The 17,992-nt window shown below is 37.5% G+C and overlaps 1 protein-coding gene across 3 annotated transcripts in view; it reads right to left on the bottom strand.

Annotated features, from left to right (window-relative positions):
- LOC109404827 (relaxin receptor 2) overlaps nt 1-16,547 on the bottom strand; it is a 354,324-nt gene extending 337,777 nt beyond the window's left edge. The window contains exons 1-2 of one of the 3 annotated variants that reach the window (XM_062857075.1): nt 15,568-16,547; nt 85-818 (exon numbers count right to left, since the gene is read on the bottom strand). The gene's annotated coding sequence lies outside the window, so the exon portion shown is untranslated. Of the gene's footprint in view, nt 1-84; nt 9,609-15,567 lie in introns of those variants that run through there. The other 2 variants (XM_062857076.1, XM_062857074.1) reach the window with 2 other exon arrangements.
- Between the last annotated feature and the right edge of the window lie 1,445 nt (nt 16,548-17,992).

Below are 17,992 nucleotides of genomic sequence, written 5' to 3'. Positions count from 1 at the left end.
CATTTTAAATTATTGATTTGCTCATTGATATTTTCAAGCGGAAGCCTCACAACAAATCACTTTATTTTATTCAACAGCACGTACCTTGATTTTGTTCTTGCCGCAAATTCAGGAACCCTCTAGGAAAATATCACACAAACCGCAATTCGTCCACTCAATGATAAGAAGCGCAATTTTTCGTCATTTTCACAGACACAATCTTCGTCCCACCGATGATAACCTCTATCTCCGGGCAACACACTTCATTCAATTAAAACTTGTTCACTTCTTATGTCGATTCTCATCACATTTCCCACATGACACAATGATTCGCCAACCGTTTCACTCCATTACTTCAACTTCGTTGAATTCCTCAACCGGTAAACGGAAATCCTTTCCTCAAATTCCACGTCACTCGCCACACACTAGTCCTGCTGATAACGTGCACAGGGTCGTCCTTAATTAACCTCCTTGGTTCTATATTTATCACTCCGAACCACACATCCGCACTCCGAATGGCGAGGAAAAAAACAATGGATAACTTTTTCCTCCTCGTGTCACAGTGAGTAACGCGGGACAATTGCACACAGACTAGAGGAAAACTTTTCTCCTTTCAGTTTCAGTAAGTAAGCACTTTTTCGGGGTGTTTTTGGGGTGTTTCTTCCGGTTAAAGAGCTCCGTCGCCGTTGTTCGTTGCTGTGGGGTAATTCTTCTCTATTCCGGTTGATTCAGGAAGGCCGACTAGCTCCAACCAGTACCTTTCGTCGCACCCAGTCGGTGGTGGTATTATTGTTTGGCAAACAAATCCTTTTCATCGGTTTGGGTTAGTGTGGACCAAACTTTTGTATGGAAAAGTAAGAAAGCTGGAATTTCATGCCTTAACATCTGAAATGGCAGCAGTACTTGTCGACGTAGCTGTCTAAAAATTTGAGCTCAATTTGATACACGAAAGATGCTGTTGCCCGAAGCTCAGGATGAAAAGTTAACTGGAGCACTACAAATGTCCGATTAAATAAACAGAGGTCGACTAGTGAATTCTAATGGAAGCCTATGAGATCCGATCCTCTTCAAGGGGTCCAAATATCTTTCCAAGATTTTTCCAGGAAATTGCATTATTTTTTTTCCAAAATTCCATACAAAACAAGGAATCTTTCCACAAATTCCATCCAGAATTACTGTTCGAATACTTTCCGGAATTTCTTCTTGATGTTCTACCGGGTTCCTCGTTAGAAGTTTCACCTTGATAAATTGCAGATTACCTTCAGGATTTCTACAAGAAGATTTTTTAGGATGTCCTAGACCTAGAGTTACTTTCATATTTTCTCCAAAAGTTGTTCCCACGACTTGTCTCAGAAGCTCTCGCAAGAATTTTATGAACTCCTCTTGGGTTTTGTGAAGTAATTTCTCAAGATTTCGTAATCATTTGTGAGAGATTTCCTGTAAGGATTCTCCTCACTGTACCTCTTTGGGTTTCTCAAGGTATTCACCAGAATTCCTTTAGAGACATCTGCTAGGAATGTCTCCTGGGTAATCTTACTGTAATTTCTATCAGTATTCTTGGGAAAAATCTCAGGAGAAACCCTTTTGTTTCTCACAAGGTTTCCGGACGGGATTCCGGGAAATATTCCGTGACTCTGCTACGAAAAATTCCAGGATAGAACTCCGAACTAAATGTCAGGAGTAGCTAACGCAGAAAACAAGATAAACTCTGAGGGAAGTTGGGGAAGATATGGGCAAACTGTAGTGAGTATTCTCAGGGAGAAATATTGGAAAGATCTCAGGGTTAACTGCTCTTGCTTCATGAGTTTCTCCAGCAGACAGCATCAAGATTTCTCCAATAGATCCTTCTTTATATTCTTTGTAGGAGATTTCTGCAGGAGTTCCTCCTTGTGTTTCTTCCTAAATTCCATCGTGAATTGTTTCTAGGAATTTCTCTCAGGACCTCTCCTAGAATTTTCAGGAGGGTTTTGGAAGAAATTTCGGGAAAACATCCAACTCTACTAGAAATCCTTGAAAAATCTCAATTGGACATCCCAGGAAACCTTATCAAATGAATCTCTGGTGGAAATATGGAGAAATGTCAAGAAAAAAATAGCAGATATCCAGAGAGACACCACTGCGACAAGCTCCAGGTGGAAAGATTGCAGTAATCCCATGATTAACTGCTGTAGAAATCCCGGGAATAATGAAATATCAAGACGAACTCCTGCAAAATGCCGAAAGAAACTCCATAAAGACTCAGAAGAACTTCTGGGAAGCCTCTTAGGAGAAATACCTGTAAAAATCCCAGCACCTTAAAAAAACCTGGAAAAATCTCTGGAAGAAATCTTGGAAGAACTGCTGTCGAAATGCGGAAGGGAATCTCGGTCTTAACTCAGGAAGGATTTTTTTTTAAGAAGAAGAACCAAGAAGTATTTATGTGAAAATTTCTGTAGGAATGCCGTTAAAAAACTACTGAAAGAATTTTCGAAAAAAAAATCTTATAGAATCCAGAAGACACGTACAAAAGAATTTATGGAAAAATGCAAAAAAATATACGGGAAAAATTGCTATGAATACTACAAGGAATTCTAAAAGGTATCTCTGAAGGAAATCCAGAAACAATGTTGGCGGAGTTCTCAAAGAAGTGCCTGTGGAAGAATTTCTGGAAAAATTCTTCCACTTCGACAGCTCTGAGGGTTTCTCGAAAAATTATGTGAAAATATCTCCAGAAATTCGCCCAAAATATGCTTTATTAATTTCTCCGAGAAATTCCTCAGAAATTTATACGAGATGTTCTGCAGAAATCTTTGCGAGAGTTGCTCGAAAAGTTGCTGTTTCAGAAGTTCATACGAGGGTACAACTGAATAGCCTCCTATTAGTTTTATGATGATTTTGTTTCAAAATAAACATAAAGATTCATTCTGAAAATTCTGAAGAGTTCTTTTTATGTCTTCAAAAATACTACAGGTGTTTCATCTAGAATTGCAGTTTCAACCGAAGATTTGTTCTGGATGCCTGCTAAGATTTCTCCTGAAATTCCATCGATGTTCTACCAAAAAAATCTTCGATAGCTTTTCCAAGGGCCACTTCAGATATTTTCTCCGATAATTCCTTTAAAGAATTTTGTTTTAGAAATTTCACTTCACCGGTTTTTTTTTTTTTTGAAACAAAACATCGGAAATGCCTCAAGAAATGCCCAGAAGATGTTTCCGACAATTCATGCTTAAATTTTTCTTACAGTTCTTTTTGGAATTTCTACAGGAATTTTTCAAGATTTTTTTTTCAAGCTTGCAGAAGGTCATTTAAAAATGGCAACAGAAATTCCCTGATGATTCCGACAGGAACTTCTCCGAGGGTTTCTGAAGGGTCCTGAGAATTTTCTTCAGACGTTCTTCCAGAAATTCTACCAAGAACTCTTTACAAGGATATTCAGGGATTCCTCCGAGAATTCTTCCAAAAAATCATCGATGGAGTTCAGCGAATATTTATGCAAGGGTTCATAAAAAAAGTCAATGATGATTCTTCCAAGGATTACTTCAGAATTGTCTTCAAAAGATTCCTCTAAAATCCTTTATAGGATCCTTAGGACTTTTAAGAAATCTATAAAACAGTTACTTATTTAAAATTTCAAACGAAAATTTGTTCAAGATTGACAGAATTACTTTGCGAATTCCTGCAAGTATTCCCCCAAGGCTCATTCCAGAAATAATACCAATAATTCTTTCAAAGACAGCAGCAGTTACAAAGATTCCTACAGACGTTCCTTTGGCGACAAAAAAAAATGTAGATTTCTTCGAGGATTCTTCCAGAGATTCCTTTTCTATTTACTTCTCTACAATTTTTCTAAAAATTGTTCCGAAATTTTCAAAAAAAAAATCCTCTCGAAACAGTTCCAAAGATTTCTTGATAAATTTCTATGAAGAATTCTCCTTGAAATTCATCCAAAACATCCGTCATTGATTCTTCCGAGAATACTCAAAAAGTTTCTTCGAGAACTTCTGCAGAAATGTATACGGGAATTCCGCCAAATGTTGGCTCTTACAAAAGTTTCAGAGGAATCCTTCCTGCAGAAACTAGTCCGAAGATCCCCTGAAGAATGCAACGATTCCTACATTTTTTTGGATATGGTCCCAGAGAGTCGTCTTAACATCCCCCACGGGTTCTATCTGAAATATCTCAGATATTTCCGCTAGAATTTCTTATGTCAATTTTCCCAGATATTCCTTCAAGGATTCTTCCAAATATCTTCAGGACGTTTTCAGAAATTTCTTTGAGATTTGTTGAAAGACTTTTTCAACAAGAGTTCATCAGATTCATCTCTAGGAATTCTTCGGAGGTTTATTAAAGAAATGTCTTCATTGGCCATTTGATTGAAAACGCTTCTAAAATAATTCTGGAAATTCCTATGGAAATGTCTCTGAACACTGCTCTGGAAATCCCTAGAGCAATTTCTTGGAGGGTGTTTTCTAGATGCTTCTAAGGATGCTGTTGCGAACTCCTCCGAGGGTTATCGAAGAACTTACTACTCTTGGAATCGCTCTTCAAATAGTGGCATCTTCATTATTTGTTTTTTTAAGGAATATCCCAAAATATTCTAGGTGATGTTAGGAGCAATGCTTGGAAAATCTAGGAGCGATGTCACGGCAAAACTGGAATAAAGATTTCTAAAACAAAAAGCAGCTAAGCCCTGGACGAAATCAGTTCCCTGACAAAACTTCGTAGATAATTAATAAAGGGTTTTCAAAATATGTTTGGGGAAATTTTAAAATACAAATTTTTCAGACATCTTTCAGGAATTTTGCGGAGGCATGAATGAACAAAATTTTAAGGATTTCCTCCCAGAGTTACATGAATTATTCTTGTATATTTCTGTAGAAGGGGTAGTTTCTACTGGAGGGACTTCTAGGATTTCTTCAAGAGTTTTTCACGGAATTTCTGCCAGAGATCTTTCTGAGATTTCTTCCAGAGCATTTCCAGGTGTCGATCTGGAAATTTACCTCTGAATTACTTCTGGAATTTGTTCAAGAAATTGCCGTGCGGCAGTTTTTTTTAGTTTATCGTGATATTACTCTCGGAGTATCTCCCGGAGACTTCTCTTAAAAGATTGCTACCGATGTTTCGAGATATCCTCAGAGTATTACTCACAATCAAAATTTCTCACAGGGTTTCTTCCGAAATGTCTGCAAAAGCTTTTCCATTTATCATGGAGTGTTCTCCGAATTTTTCTTCTGAGGTTTTTCCAGGATTTTTCTCGTACTTGCTTGAAAATATCTTTCCTCTTGAGATTTTTCCTAGAGATTTTCCCGGGTTTATACCCGGGTTTGCTTTCGGAATCCGGAAATTGTACCTTTACTTACCAAGTTCTTTGTAAGCCATTTTCGGATAAATGTTGGAAGAAATCCTGGTGGAGTTTCGCAAGGATTCTCCAAAGCAACCTCGAGAAATACTACGCCAATTTGGAGTAATCCCGGAGGATATTATAATGAATATTCCCGAAGGAACTCTGGAAGTCTCTAAGACTAATCCCGGGAGCAGCTACGAAACAAATCCCGCAAGGAACTCTGAATAAAAATCCCGAAAAATTCTCTGGAAGAAATTTCATGAACAACTTTTTCAGAAGTCTTGACAAAATTACAAGAGAAACAGTTGAAAAGTTATCCTGGAGAAGCACTAAGAGAACTCTCTACAACTACTTCCAGTGCTCCTCCTGGATTTTTTCCTACAGTCTTACACCAGCTTCTTTCAGGGCTCATCCTGAAGCTCCTTACGAAATTTAAGAAGTAGGGTTTCTTCCAGAATTATTCCTGAGACATCTTGTAGAGCTCCTCTCAGGATTTCTTCACGAATTCTAACGGGTTTTCTGCAGGAGTTCTTCCTGAAAATTCTTACAGAGGTTCTCCCGGTATTGCTCACAGAGTCCCTATTAAGGTTTATATCTGAGTTTCTCTTGAAATATGTTCAAACAAATTTCTAAAGATTACTTCTAGAGATGCTTCCAGGATATTTCTGAAAGATTCTCGTGGGATTCTCTTGAAGTTCCATGAGATCTTGCTGACGAAGTTTCACCCACATAGGAGATTCGCGTAATTTTTTTAGTGATAATTCTGGATTCCTCTGGATGTTCCTTTTTGGAAATTCTACAACAGCGTTTCTCAAACTATGGGTCGCGACCCACTGGTGGGTCGCGGGCCGATTTTTGGAGGGTCGCGATACTGTAATAAATGTCTTAATATTGCTATTTTATAATTCACAAATACTCCCTTGAAGAACTGGCAGAGTTATTTCTAGAAATTGGATTTCTCCTTAATTCTATTTAATTGTATTCTATTTCTATAGTCATAGTCTGGGTTATACTGAATATTGAGACTGCTGTCAGCATTCTGAAATCGTTTCTGAAGCTAAGCGTTTTCAATCAACAGTTGAGGGACCCAGAATCAAAAGGGTGTAAGTGACCATTTTGTCGATTCTAAGCTAAGCATATCGAAAAATTCTTCAGATTATAAGCTTTCAGGAACTTTTTTAACATTATTTTTACGATGATTAGAAAAATTGCAATAAATCGTAGAAAATTGTATATTTTGTATGGGATGAAAAATTGATGAAAAACTTCAAACCTCATTTACTCGAAAGTAGGTTTTTGTCACGCACATCCCTTTGCTGCTAACCCCTCAGTTTTAAGTTCAACCTGTATTCTGGAAGAAAACTGAGTTCAAGCTGTTACTCTTAGCTTGCATTTTAAATTAGATTTACACAATACAACATGTTTAGCAATTAAAATAAAATAAAATGAAATACTACTTAACCAAAAATAATACTTTGATCAGAAAACGTACTTTTACCGAACTTTCGTAAAGCTAAACTTCTATAAAATTCTGCTGAATGTCGATAATTTGAACTTTTTCGGAAACTGAAACACTGAAACACTGAAACAACTGAAAAGTGATTTCAATAAAAAAAAAAGAAATAAAATAAGTGTGTATGAAGGAAGTTCACTCGCTCGCTGTACATATTTATTATTTATAGCATTTCAATCCGATCTTTTAAAGTAAATTTTAAAATTCTGCAGAATTGTATGCTAACCACTTATTTTCAAAGACTTTGCATAAATTGTATGTTTTTGTATGTTTTTGTTTATTTCTAGAACGTGCGAGTGAATACCTAAAACCTGTTCTGTAGTGTTGCATGAAGCCAGACAGGTTAAATATACATATTAGGAACTTGGAAACTTATCTAAAACTTTTTAGACTAAGAGCTTACTGAAACTGAACACTTGGGTACCTTAACCTCACCTAGACTTTTCAAAAAAAAAATAAAAAAAACAAAAGAGCACAATGAATTGAAAAATATTTTTAATTAAGTTTGCGTAATTTCATCAAAACCTATGAAAGTGATACATTTTACTTATAAGTTACTATATGGTCGGCGTTCGGTCAGAGTGGACTACGCGGTTTTTTGGATAGGTAAAGATATGCGAAAAAATTCGAAAACTTTGAACTTTTCATCATTATTTTAAAGCAGACGTTTCGCTACATAAAGGAACTATAGTATTTCGGACAAAAATGCACTACATTTGACATCCCTAGTTCTTGCAGGGCATTTTCCCGAAATCGTTGAAAAACAGATGGTCCGGTCTGAGTTAATGCCGGCCATATAAGTCAGTACAAATTTTGCAAAAAAAAACGAATTTTATGAAAATACGTGTAGTGGGTCGCTAAAATTTATAAAAATCAAAAGTGGGTCGCAAGCTGGAAAAGTTTGAGAACCCCTGTTCTACAACATTCACTTCTAGAGTTCTTGCCGAGATTTTCCCAGTAGTTAATCTCGGAACCCCTACTAGGATTACCAACAAAATTGCCTGTAAGAAATTCCCAGAGAAATGTGGGAAAAAGCCTTGGTGGAATCTCGCGAGAAACTCCGGGAAAAAGTATAGGACACATTTTGAATGGAACTCCGGAAGAAATTTCGAGAGTAACTGGGTCATCTTGGAATAACTTTTGGGAGTATTCCAGGGAGAAATGTTGAAATATCACGATCAACGATCAAATCTAACTATACATGTCAATGGTTGCTCCTCCTCCTTTAAAAAAGACCCTCAATGATGGTTCTTCATCAAATATTCCTGTAAAAATAACGTTTACCAATTCAGACATTTTGTTTCTTATCGATACAGTAACTTTCATTATGTTTAAAAATGAAATATTTTATTTGTGAGATTTGTTTCTTTTCTACTTTGCTATATTTTTTTTACCGCTTTGTGCAACTTCAAATTTCATTGAATTTTTTAGAAGAAACATCAACGAAGTTGGTATTATTTGCTACGTTAGAATGTTTACTACAAGAGCAAGAAAAACCTTTTTTTCGATATTGTTCTCAAATTGAAATGGCAGTCAATCGTATTGTATTTATAATTTCTGAAACAGTTCATACCGACAGAAATTTCTTCGAAGATTTGCTTCGGCAAAACTAAATGCATTTTTACATTTTATTTTTGTTTTTTGATTTTTCCTCCAGAAAAAAATCCTGCAGCTTTACTGCGGAGACTCCTAGGTTTTATTCAAGAGTTTTTCGGAGGATTTCAGTAAGAGAATTTCTGAGATTTCTTCCAGAGGATTTTTTGGTTTGCCCCCAGAGTTACTCATGAGATTTATCCCTGAATCGTCCAGAAATTGCCGTGAGATTTCTTCTAGAGTTGCTCCCGAGGTATTTCTCAAAAGTTCTGTCGGGGTCAATATGACCCAGGCAGGCTCGATGAGCGTACTCTACGCTATCCTTGTACCTCCAGCCTAACATCTTAGGAGGGTTAAAGTTACCATCATATAACTCTTGGAGTGTCTACCGGGGACATCTTCTAGAACGGTGATTCCCAAAGTGGGCGAAATCGCCTCCCAGGGGGCGAAAATCAGGCCGAAGGGGGCGAAAATGTGAAAAACTAAAATTGGGGGGCGAAAATACTAAAAAAGGGGGCGACTTTTTGAATAATTGAAAAAAAAAGTATTGAAATACTAGTCCAGAATGTCAACTGAATCATTAAGAACCTCTAACATTTCAAATATTGTTGTTTCTAGAATTATTGAAAAATGTCTGTTTTGAGATCGACTACATTTTGCAGAATTTGTTTTTTTATGTTTATGAGGACTTTTCGTCATAATCCCAAGAAAAAAAACACAAATAAGACTGCTATTTGAATTTTCTAAATAATTCCTAGGAATTATGGAGATCTAATATTATACATGTTAAGAAACTATGAAGAAACTTTTATAAGAGATTATGAGAAGAACCGTTTTTACTTGATGAGAAAGTTTTGTTTTCAATTCATGGGCGTTTTTTTTTTCATGGAATTTTCAATCAAAATCATGATTTTTCAGACGAATTTCAGAACACGTTTTGGATGGGAGCTATCACCACACATTGTTTGAAAATTTCAAACTTATTACTAGTAGCTATTCTGATTGTTTCCACGAATTCAGCGTTGTTTTCCCTCGAAACCGAGTAATGACTGTTGCATATTTAGGCAGCATCCATTTATTACGTAACGCTAAAATCGACATTTTTAGACCCCCCCTCCCCCCTCCGTAACGCTTTTTTGTATGGAAATCCTAAAATTTTTGTATGGACCGTAACGCTCGGCCATACTCCCCCCCTCCCCTAGAGCGTTACGTAATTTGTGGACGGCGCCTTACTTATTTGACAATAGAAGTTCTCCAATTTATACTGGCTTTTCATTATTTGCATTTACTTTGAAAAGCTGACTACATTTGAAAATACACAGATATATTCCTGATTTGTTCTTTCTGTATAAAAAAATATTTTTGAAATTGTATTTCAATATCCCATCAGTAGGAGGATGGATCCCCCTTTTCAAAAACACTGTGTGTAAGATAACAAGTTTTCGTAAATGTTTACAGTCCGTCCTTCTCGTTTTTGTTCAAGAATATGTATAGCACAAACATGATTTCAAAATGTATTGTTATACATGCAATAATGCGTTTTTTTTAATAAGAGAGATACTAATTTAGATTCATTAAACATCAGTTTCGCCACAGTGTCAAATAGTGGGTTTTTGAGGGCTTCAGCTCAACAAAGTTTCAGCCTTTTTTCATAAAAAAAATCTCATTTAGGGGAGCGAAAAAGTTTTTCTCAAGCTCCAGGGGTGATACCTCCTAAAAGTTTGGAAAACACTGTTCTAGAAGATTTTGTTGATCCTGGGGTATCCTCGAAGTTCTGCAATATTTATTCTGGATCTGGACATTCTCGCAAGATTTCTTACATGGTTTCTCCATAAAATTTCTGTAAATGCTATTGCTTTTTTCACGAAGTTTACAAAAAATAATCAGTGGAAGAAATCCTGCCAACCTTCTGCAGAAATCTTGCCAAAATTCATCGAGAAACTGTCGGCAAGCTATTTCGAAAAACCACTGCGACTCCACCCGGTGTTCCTCCTAAAATTTCTTCCAGAGTTTCTACGGGTATTTTCCCAGAGGTTCTTTCAGGTTTAACATGAAGCTCCTCACTAAGCTTCTGTAAAACGGCTTTCTTACAGAGTCATTCCTGGAATTACCATTCGAGTCAATCCTAGTTTTTCACGGTTTTCCTAAAGGGATATCCCCTGAGATTTCTGCCCTTGAGTTCCTCCTGCATTTTTTTTTCATGAAATTTTGGGATATTTCTTCAAGATTCCCGCGAGAGTTCTCTTGAAGTTTTACGAGACATTTTTTCTCTCAGGGCAGGTACTTCTCTTTGGGGATTCCTAGCGGTGTTTCTCTTGGGATATCTCTAATAGCTTTTCCGTATTTGTTTTGAACTTGTTTTCATGAATTTCTTCCTAAAGGAACAACTAATGATATTTTTCATGGATTTTTTCCCATGATTTCTTTCAAAGGTATATCGAGGATTGCCGTCTTATAAGTTCCCCAAACTTCTTGCAGTGATCGTTCCGATTTTTTTCAGGAATTATACCCAAATATCTTTTCGGGAATGTTCCATCAGCATTCGTCCGGGTGTAACTTTCTAAATTTTTCTAGTACTTTTTCCTGGAGTTCCTGCCAGGATTTTTCCAGAAGGTGTTCTCGAAATATCTCCTGAGCTACTATGAAGTTCCTAGTAAAAATAATCCCTGACGAATATCAGAATGAATCTTTCGAAGAACTTCAGGAAAAATCCCGAGAAAAACTTGTCCACCTCGGATTAACCTTTGGGAGTAATACCGGGAGAAAATATTGAGAATATTTCCAAACGAAGAATTCTTAAAAACAACGCTCTGCGAAGTTCCTGGTAAGAAATTCCTTGAGAAAGTTTCAGAATGAAACTAGCGAGAAATCCCCTAAAACTTTCTGGAATAAATCCCATGAAGAACATCTACAGAAATCAAAATTACGGAAGAAGCAATCACACAGTTATCCTGGAATACAAATAAGAAGTATCCCTGAAGGAACTTTGGGAAAATCTTGGTAAGTCCAAAGGAAGTCCGCGAGATACTCTAGAAACAAAACCGATAACACCTTTAGAAAGAAAATACCCCAGATTTATTTCAAGATTTTTTTTTTACTTGTTCGTTTATTTGGAAGGCTCGGGCGCCACATGGGCAGTTATGCCGAAATCATTTGTTTTTACAAACTTGATGATTTTATGGCTATATCCAGAGATGCCAGATATACAGATTTTTCTGTATTATACAGATTTTTGTCTTTCCATACAGACAAGATACAGAGTACAGAAAAATACAGATTTTTAAAATGTGATACAGATTTTTCCAGAAAATATACAATTTGAAGTTCAATAATTTTAATGAAATCTTTATAAATTTCAGCTTAAACCTCAAAAACAATTATGAAAATTTGTACATTTTCACAAATGTTTTCGAAGAATAAATACCAGTAAAAATTAAAAACTTTTAAAAAGTAGTACATTTTTGTTAGTTTCTATCAAAATCTAGGACTCTCGGTGTCTGCTATACCCTCAAATACGGCGATACAGAAAAATCTGAATTGATACAGATTTTTTGATAAAATAATCTGGCATCTCTGGCTATATCGGTCTTTTCCTACTTAGAGTAGGGTAACGGTTGAATTTTGGACCCCTAGAGGACATTGGTTTGAATTTAATTCAAAATCAAACAGATTCAGAGGGTATTTACACATAATGATGATGTTAGTATGTTCGTAAAAGCCTCCACTGTCCGTCAAAAATACCCACAAGGTCATTTCTGGCTGAAAATTTGATGAAAATAACTGATTTTTGGAGCTTCAGTTTTCACTGTTTTGGACACCCCAATATATTTTGGACCCTCTTCAGAATATATTTTGGACACCCGGTGTTTAAACTCGTTTGAAACTATTTTGGAAGAATTTGTCGCTTGAATATGCTTGATCACATCCTAATTACTTGATTGAAAAAGGCTGATTAGACGAACTTTGCGAATTTAATGCGCTAGAACATAGGTTCCCAAACTTTCAGGTCGCCCCCTTTTGCCAGCAGACGTAGTTTTCGCGACCCGCCATAGAAATTCGCTAATTTGTTGTCTGTTATAGTAAAATATTTTACTGTCCCTCGCGACCCCCTGGATAAAGGCCGGCGACCCCCTGGGGGGGTCGCGACCCACAGTTTGGGAAACCATGCGCTAGAATGATAAATGTTTTTGTTTACATCTACAAGTTTCCTCAGCACCGCAATCTCTTTTTGTAAACATGATGCGACACTCGCACGGATGACGAGATTGGCAAAAAATAATATCAAGGCAAATATGGATATTTCCAGTGAGATAATGATTGCTTCCCGTGCAGAGCGATCTTATTTAGCGAATGATTCTAAAAATTTCCGTCATCTCATCATTAAACCTGTGTAAGTTGTGATAATAGGACACAGGGGGTCCAAAATATATGGGGGTCCAAATTATATTGGTTACCCTATAAGGGAGTAGAGATCAAAGTGGATAATGAAATGATAGATATGAAAGTATTCGCTAGGTTTCGAACAAGTATGAAAATTTTCATGAAGGTGAAATTAGTCAAGTAGGCCATGTATTGAACGAATACATCGAATGCGTAAAACTTCTGCCGTACGACCTGTGCTTTTAAACAGATCGGCTTGATTGGTAGTTCATACCACCTTACCAAGACTGGAAAAAGTTTCAGGCATCCGACTGCCTATCTATGTTTGTTTTTACATTTTACAATTTATTACTGCCTTGATACTATGTTACTTTGGGAAGACGAAGTGCTCGCAGTTGTTTTATTTCAAGATGTTTTCGTTAAATTTATTCTAGAGTTTCTCCAGAAATATTTCGGAAAATCTCTCGCTTTTTTTTTGAAGATTTTCACCTATAAGTCCTGAAGGTGTAAAATAATCATGGTTGGAGTAAAATATTTTCATTTACATTTTCACGTTTTACGTGGTATATATTTCTCTCGACGTTTCTTCTCGAGGGCGGGGACTTTCTTAGAAAACTCATTGCGTTATTGCTTCAGAGGTATTTCTGAGAGGTTTTCAACATTATCCTGGACTTTTATCAAAAAATTCAATGGGGGGTTTCACTTGTCGGTTCTCCCAGGACTACTATCAGAGTAATTTTCAGAATTTCTACCGAAAATTGTCCCAAGATTCCTCTTGGTATTCTTTTTGGGACGTTTCAAATTGTTAATCCTGGAATTCTGGCCGGGATTATCCAAGAATTGTTCTTGGATTACCTCCCTAGATTACATATCAAATTTCTTGCCAAAAATTCCAAAAAGAAGTCTGGTGAAATTTTTCGATGAATTTCGGAAGAAATCCCGAAAAAATGCGCCACCTCGGAATAACTTTCGGGAGTAATCCCAGTGTAAAACATTGAGGATATTTTCGGATGAACTTTGAAAACTTCTAAGAGTATTCCCGGGAAGAACTATGGAAGAAATCTAGCGAAAAACTCCAAGAGAGATTCAGAAAAAAAAATCTGAAAGAACAACATCTGCAAAAGTTTCTCTAACATCCCTGGAGAAAATGTTGAACAGCTTTTCCAGAAAGCATTAATAAAAATCCTTGTCGGAACTTCTGTCAGAAATCTGTGGACTAACTCTCAGAAATACCAACCAGGTCACCATTAAGCCGTAAAAATGGCATTAAATCGGTTCTATAGTGGAATATAGAACCTTGCTAGCAAAGCTAATTGGTTCTATATTCTCTAAAGGAGCTGCTCAAAAGCCACTTTTGGCGCATTATTCGGCTGATATACGGCCAACTTCAAAATACCAAGTCTCTGGAGCGAGAGTTGTCAAAAGTGAGACAAAGAAGAAAAAAAAATATTTTGTTTATCTTCTGTTCTTTTCTCATTTCTTTTGCTTCCACTGAAGTTGTTTTTTGCTGCTTGACCCAGATTCCAGCTCTTGTCCTCCGGGTTCCTGATCGAAAGTCCAAGTCCATTGGCGTTTTCCATCTGCTCTACAATTGCACCATGGAATCAGTGTGATCAAACATGTATTTAAACCATGCAAAACATAATAATTTGGGTATCTCGACGGTTCAAAATTATATGGGAGGATGATGATTTAGTGGTCAATTAGGTGGTGAAAAACGCTGGAAGAGAAAATATGCGGAAGAAGCAACATGTATACTAATGGTCGCAGAACGATGTAGCTCCTCTTCCGCAACGTTTTCCGACTGGAGCTGGAGTTTGTAGAACTAATAAACGAAAAAATCGTGTCTGGAATCACCACATTTGCTTGAAAGATTCCATTATCTTTTAGCATTCCGAGCAGAATTCGTCGAATGATAACAAAAATGATTCTGTTCGCTCGATTCAGATCCGTTATGTTAAAATGTATTAGCCATGACCAACTTTAGTTTGTTTTGGTCGAAATCAATTTTGACTGATATAAACGTCATGTACTCCAAGTCCTGTGACAGCACTGACAAACTTATTTACAGCATGTAGCATTTAGTTCTTAGTGTTTATAGTGCCTATAAGCATTAGGGATGCCTATATAGAGCTTTTTAGCAACGAAAAGCTGTTTAATTACCTTTGTAATGCTTAGAACAGTGCTTAGAGGTTACCTGGGCAGAATAATCATCGGAAAAATCGCGGTGAGCAAATCCAGAAAAGCCCTAGGATTGAGTTTAGGCAGAAACTCCTGAGAAAATCCAGAAAGAAATTTCGGCTATCCTTCAGGACAAAACCACAAAACCCTTGGTAAATTCTATGACGAAGGGAGAAATCGTGGGAAGAATATGACAAGAAATCACCAAGAATCGGAAGAAATCCAAGGAGAAAGCAGAAAGAATTTCAAGGAAAAGTATTCGATAGAATTCCGGGAAAGTTTCTCCGAGGAATTTTGGAATAAGTTCTGGAAAGATTTCCAAGCAAAATCCAAAGGAAATCTCTGAACATAATCATAATTCAGGGGTACGTAAGCGACTCTTAGTACGTTTTCCTAACGGTTAACAAGCATTTGGAACGATCTGGGATGATTTGGGCTGAAAGAGATCCCGACACATTTGTAAGGTTCCGAGTATGCCTGAGTGCGCGATTACAATTAGGTCACTCTTTAGAATCTCGTAAGACAACACTTTGGGCAGACATTCTCAAGTGAAAAATAAGTCATTCCCAAAAAGGTAGTTTTCATTTCTTCACAATACCTTCCTCAGTTACGTGTATATTCTTCATTGAACGGAAGAAATTCCTCAGCTGCAACGTTACTTCATGACAATCAGGTAAGGCAGACACTTTTCTTCATACATATGTTCGATTGTGAACACAAACACAAAGTGTGAACTCCTGCAACTAACTTACGAAGATTTTATTGATCACTATGAATTTGGTTTCAGCGGTGAGGTTTGAAATTCCAAATTATGGTTGTTTTGGGCCACTCTACTGTATTTCACTGCGAGTTATTGTTTACTTTGCAGCTTTCCTGATCATTTCTTTTTGTAATCACTTCGGCTTGATTCCATATAACGTGAGGTTTGATTCTTACATTCCACTTGCGATGGGTTTGTTTCGGTTTTGGCTATCATCACTTAACACCTACTGGCAATTTGTACGGCTTTTTTGTTTAGTTGTAAAGATCACTATAATTAACTGGATGTTTTCACACAGTGTAGACACAGGGAATAAGATTTGCGGCATAGGAGGTTTTCACACTTCTTCAAGTAACGATAGGATAAGATTTCACTCTACTTTGTCATTCTCATATATTGAGACACTACACCTAACTCCAGAGAGATGATACGAATACGAAGACAGGAGAAACAGTTGATAAATCGGAAATACGAAACGGCGGCACATCAAGCATGGGAAGCAACACTCTACGATGGCGGGTCTACGCGGATGAAGACAGACACCTTGTAGCAGCTATTCCACACACACTGACTTTACAGAGTAACTCTATCCGGTCGTCCACCGTGGACATCCGACAACTGCAGCAGCCCCTATATTGCCCAAGCGCGCGCCGGAAGTTAGAGGAGCACAAGATACACGGAACGGATACAAACTACACGAGGGAAGCGGAAAGCGAACCAACGGATACCACGGTCACGGCTAGACTGAACGCGAACGCTGTTGGGAATTCAAACTTGAATCTGCTTCTGCTTGCACGCCACCCATTGCACCTAGCTGTAGCTCTAGCTATGGATGTGGCGAGGAAAAAACAAGAAGCCACCCTTATCTCCCGCACGCCGCTTTCAGCAGCAGCGACCGTCTAGCCCATAGTTTCCCAAACTGTGGGTCGCGACCCCCCAGGGGGGTCGCCAGCCTTCATCCAGGGGGTCGCGAGGGACAGTAGAAAATTTTACTGTAACAGACAGCAAATGAGAAAATTTCTATGGTGGGTCGCGAAAAGTATGTCTGCTGGTAATAGGGGGTCGCGAACCCTGAAAGTTTGGGAACCTATGGTCTAGCCTAACCGATTCGGTGGCGGGCGATTCCGGTTTACCGGCAAGCTAGGCAGGCATACGACGCACGTCTATGAGAGCGATAGAGAGAGATTGGAAAAGCGCGCCAACCCCAAATTTGCTCCCGCGCGCGTTGTGGGGTTGTGTAGAGATTCTCACACCGTCGTCGTCGGAGAGACCGGTGGAAAGCATGAGCGGTTGAAGCACGTGGACTTTTGTTTGGTTTTCCTCGGAGAGCTGAGTTTTGCTTACAAGATGCACGTGTGAAATTACCACCCGCAACTAATGTAGGGGGTTTGGTGGAAACCAGAGTGAATAATAAGTTGATGTTGTGGAAAATGCCGGGTTTCAACGGAAATCGAAACGCGCGGGAATATTCTTGTATCATCGCGATTTTGCAGTGGAATTTAGTATGGTGTTCAGCGATAGACTTCCAGGTAGAGGTATATCTCGTATTAGTGACCATTTTAATTTTCGAAATGTCTATAAAATCGAGGCAAGGTTTTTTATTTCATTTTTATTTGAATTGTATACCAACATATAAAAACTGCCTACAAACTGAGTTTTCGATAAAAGACTCGGAGTTGTTGGCAATCGGCGATCTTTCTGTACGAGTAGTGTAGGTTTGTATAGCAATCTGCTGGGCCGCCTTTTGTTGCAATTTTGCGGTAGTAAATAAAAATAAGTGAACCCAGAAGTTTCAACTTTATTACGACGGTCTCCGAAAAAAAAACTTCCCAAATCAAATCATCATGTTACAGATTATTTCAGAAAATCTTCCATGCGCTCCTCCAGAAATGACACAAACAATTTTTTTATGAAATCTGGCATTAAACGCTTCACCAATTCCCACATATTTTTTCTCATTTCGAGACTGTTTGAGAAAATCGCCCAGGGATTACTTCAGAAATTTCTTTGGATATTTATGCAGAAATTTCTCTAGACATTCTTTTGGAGAACCTATTGGAGATTCCTTTAAAAAAATCTACCAAAAATATATTCAGAACTTCTTCTGAAAATCTGTATGAAAAAAATTAAGAAAATTTGTCCGAATTGATTGATTGATTTGTCTTTATTAGAGAGACTTTCAGCCCTTGGCTGGTTCGTCTCTTTTGTCCGAATTGTCACGGATTCTTTCAAAAAATCTTCCATAGATTCATTCGGAAATTTT

This window comes from Aedes albopictus, chromosome 3 (assembly GCF_035046485.1).
Source record: "Aedes albopictus strain Foshan chromosome 3, AalbF5, whole genome shotgun sequence".
Classification (NCBI taxonomy): Eukaryota; Metazoa; Arthropoda; class Insecta; order Diptera; family Culicidae; genus Aedes; species Aedes albopictus.
The sequence above is the reverse complement of the archived record's forward strand: the minus strand, read 5'-3'. Positions and strand labels throughout refer to the sequence as shown.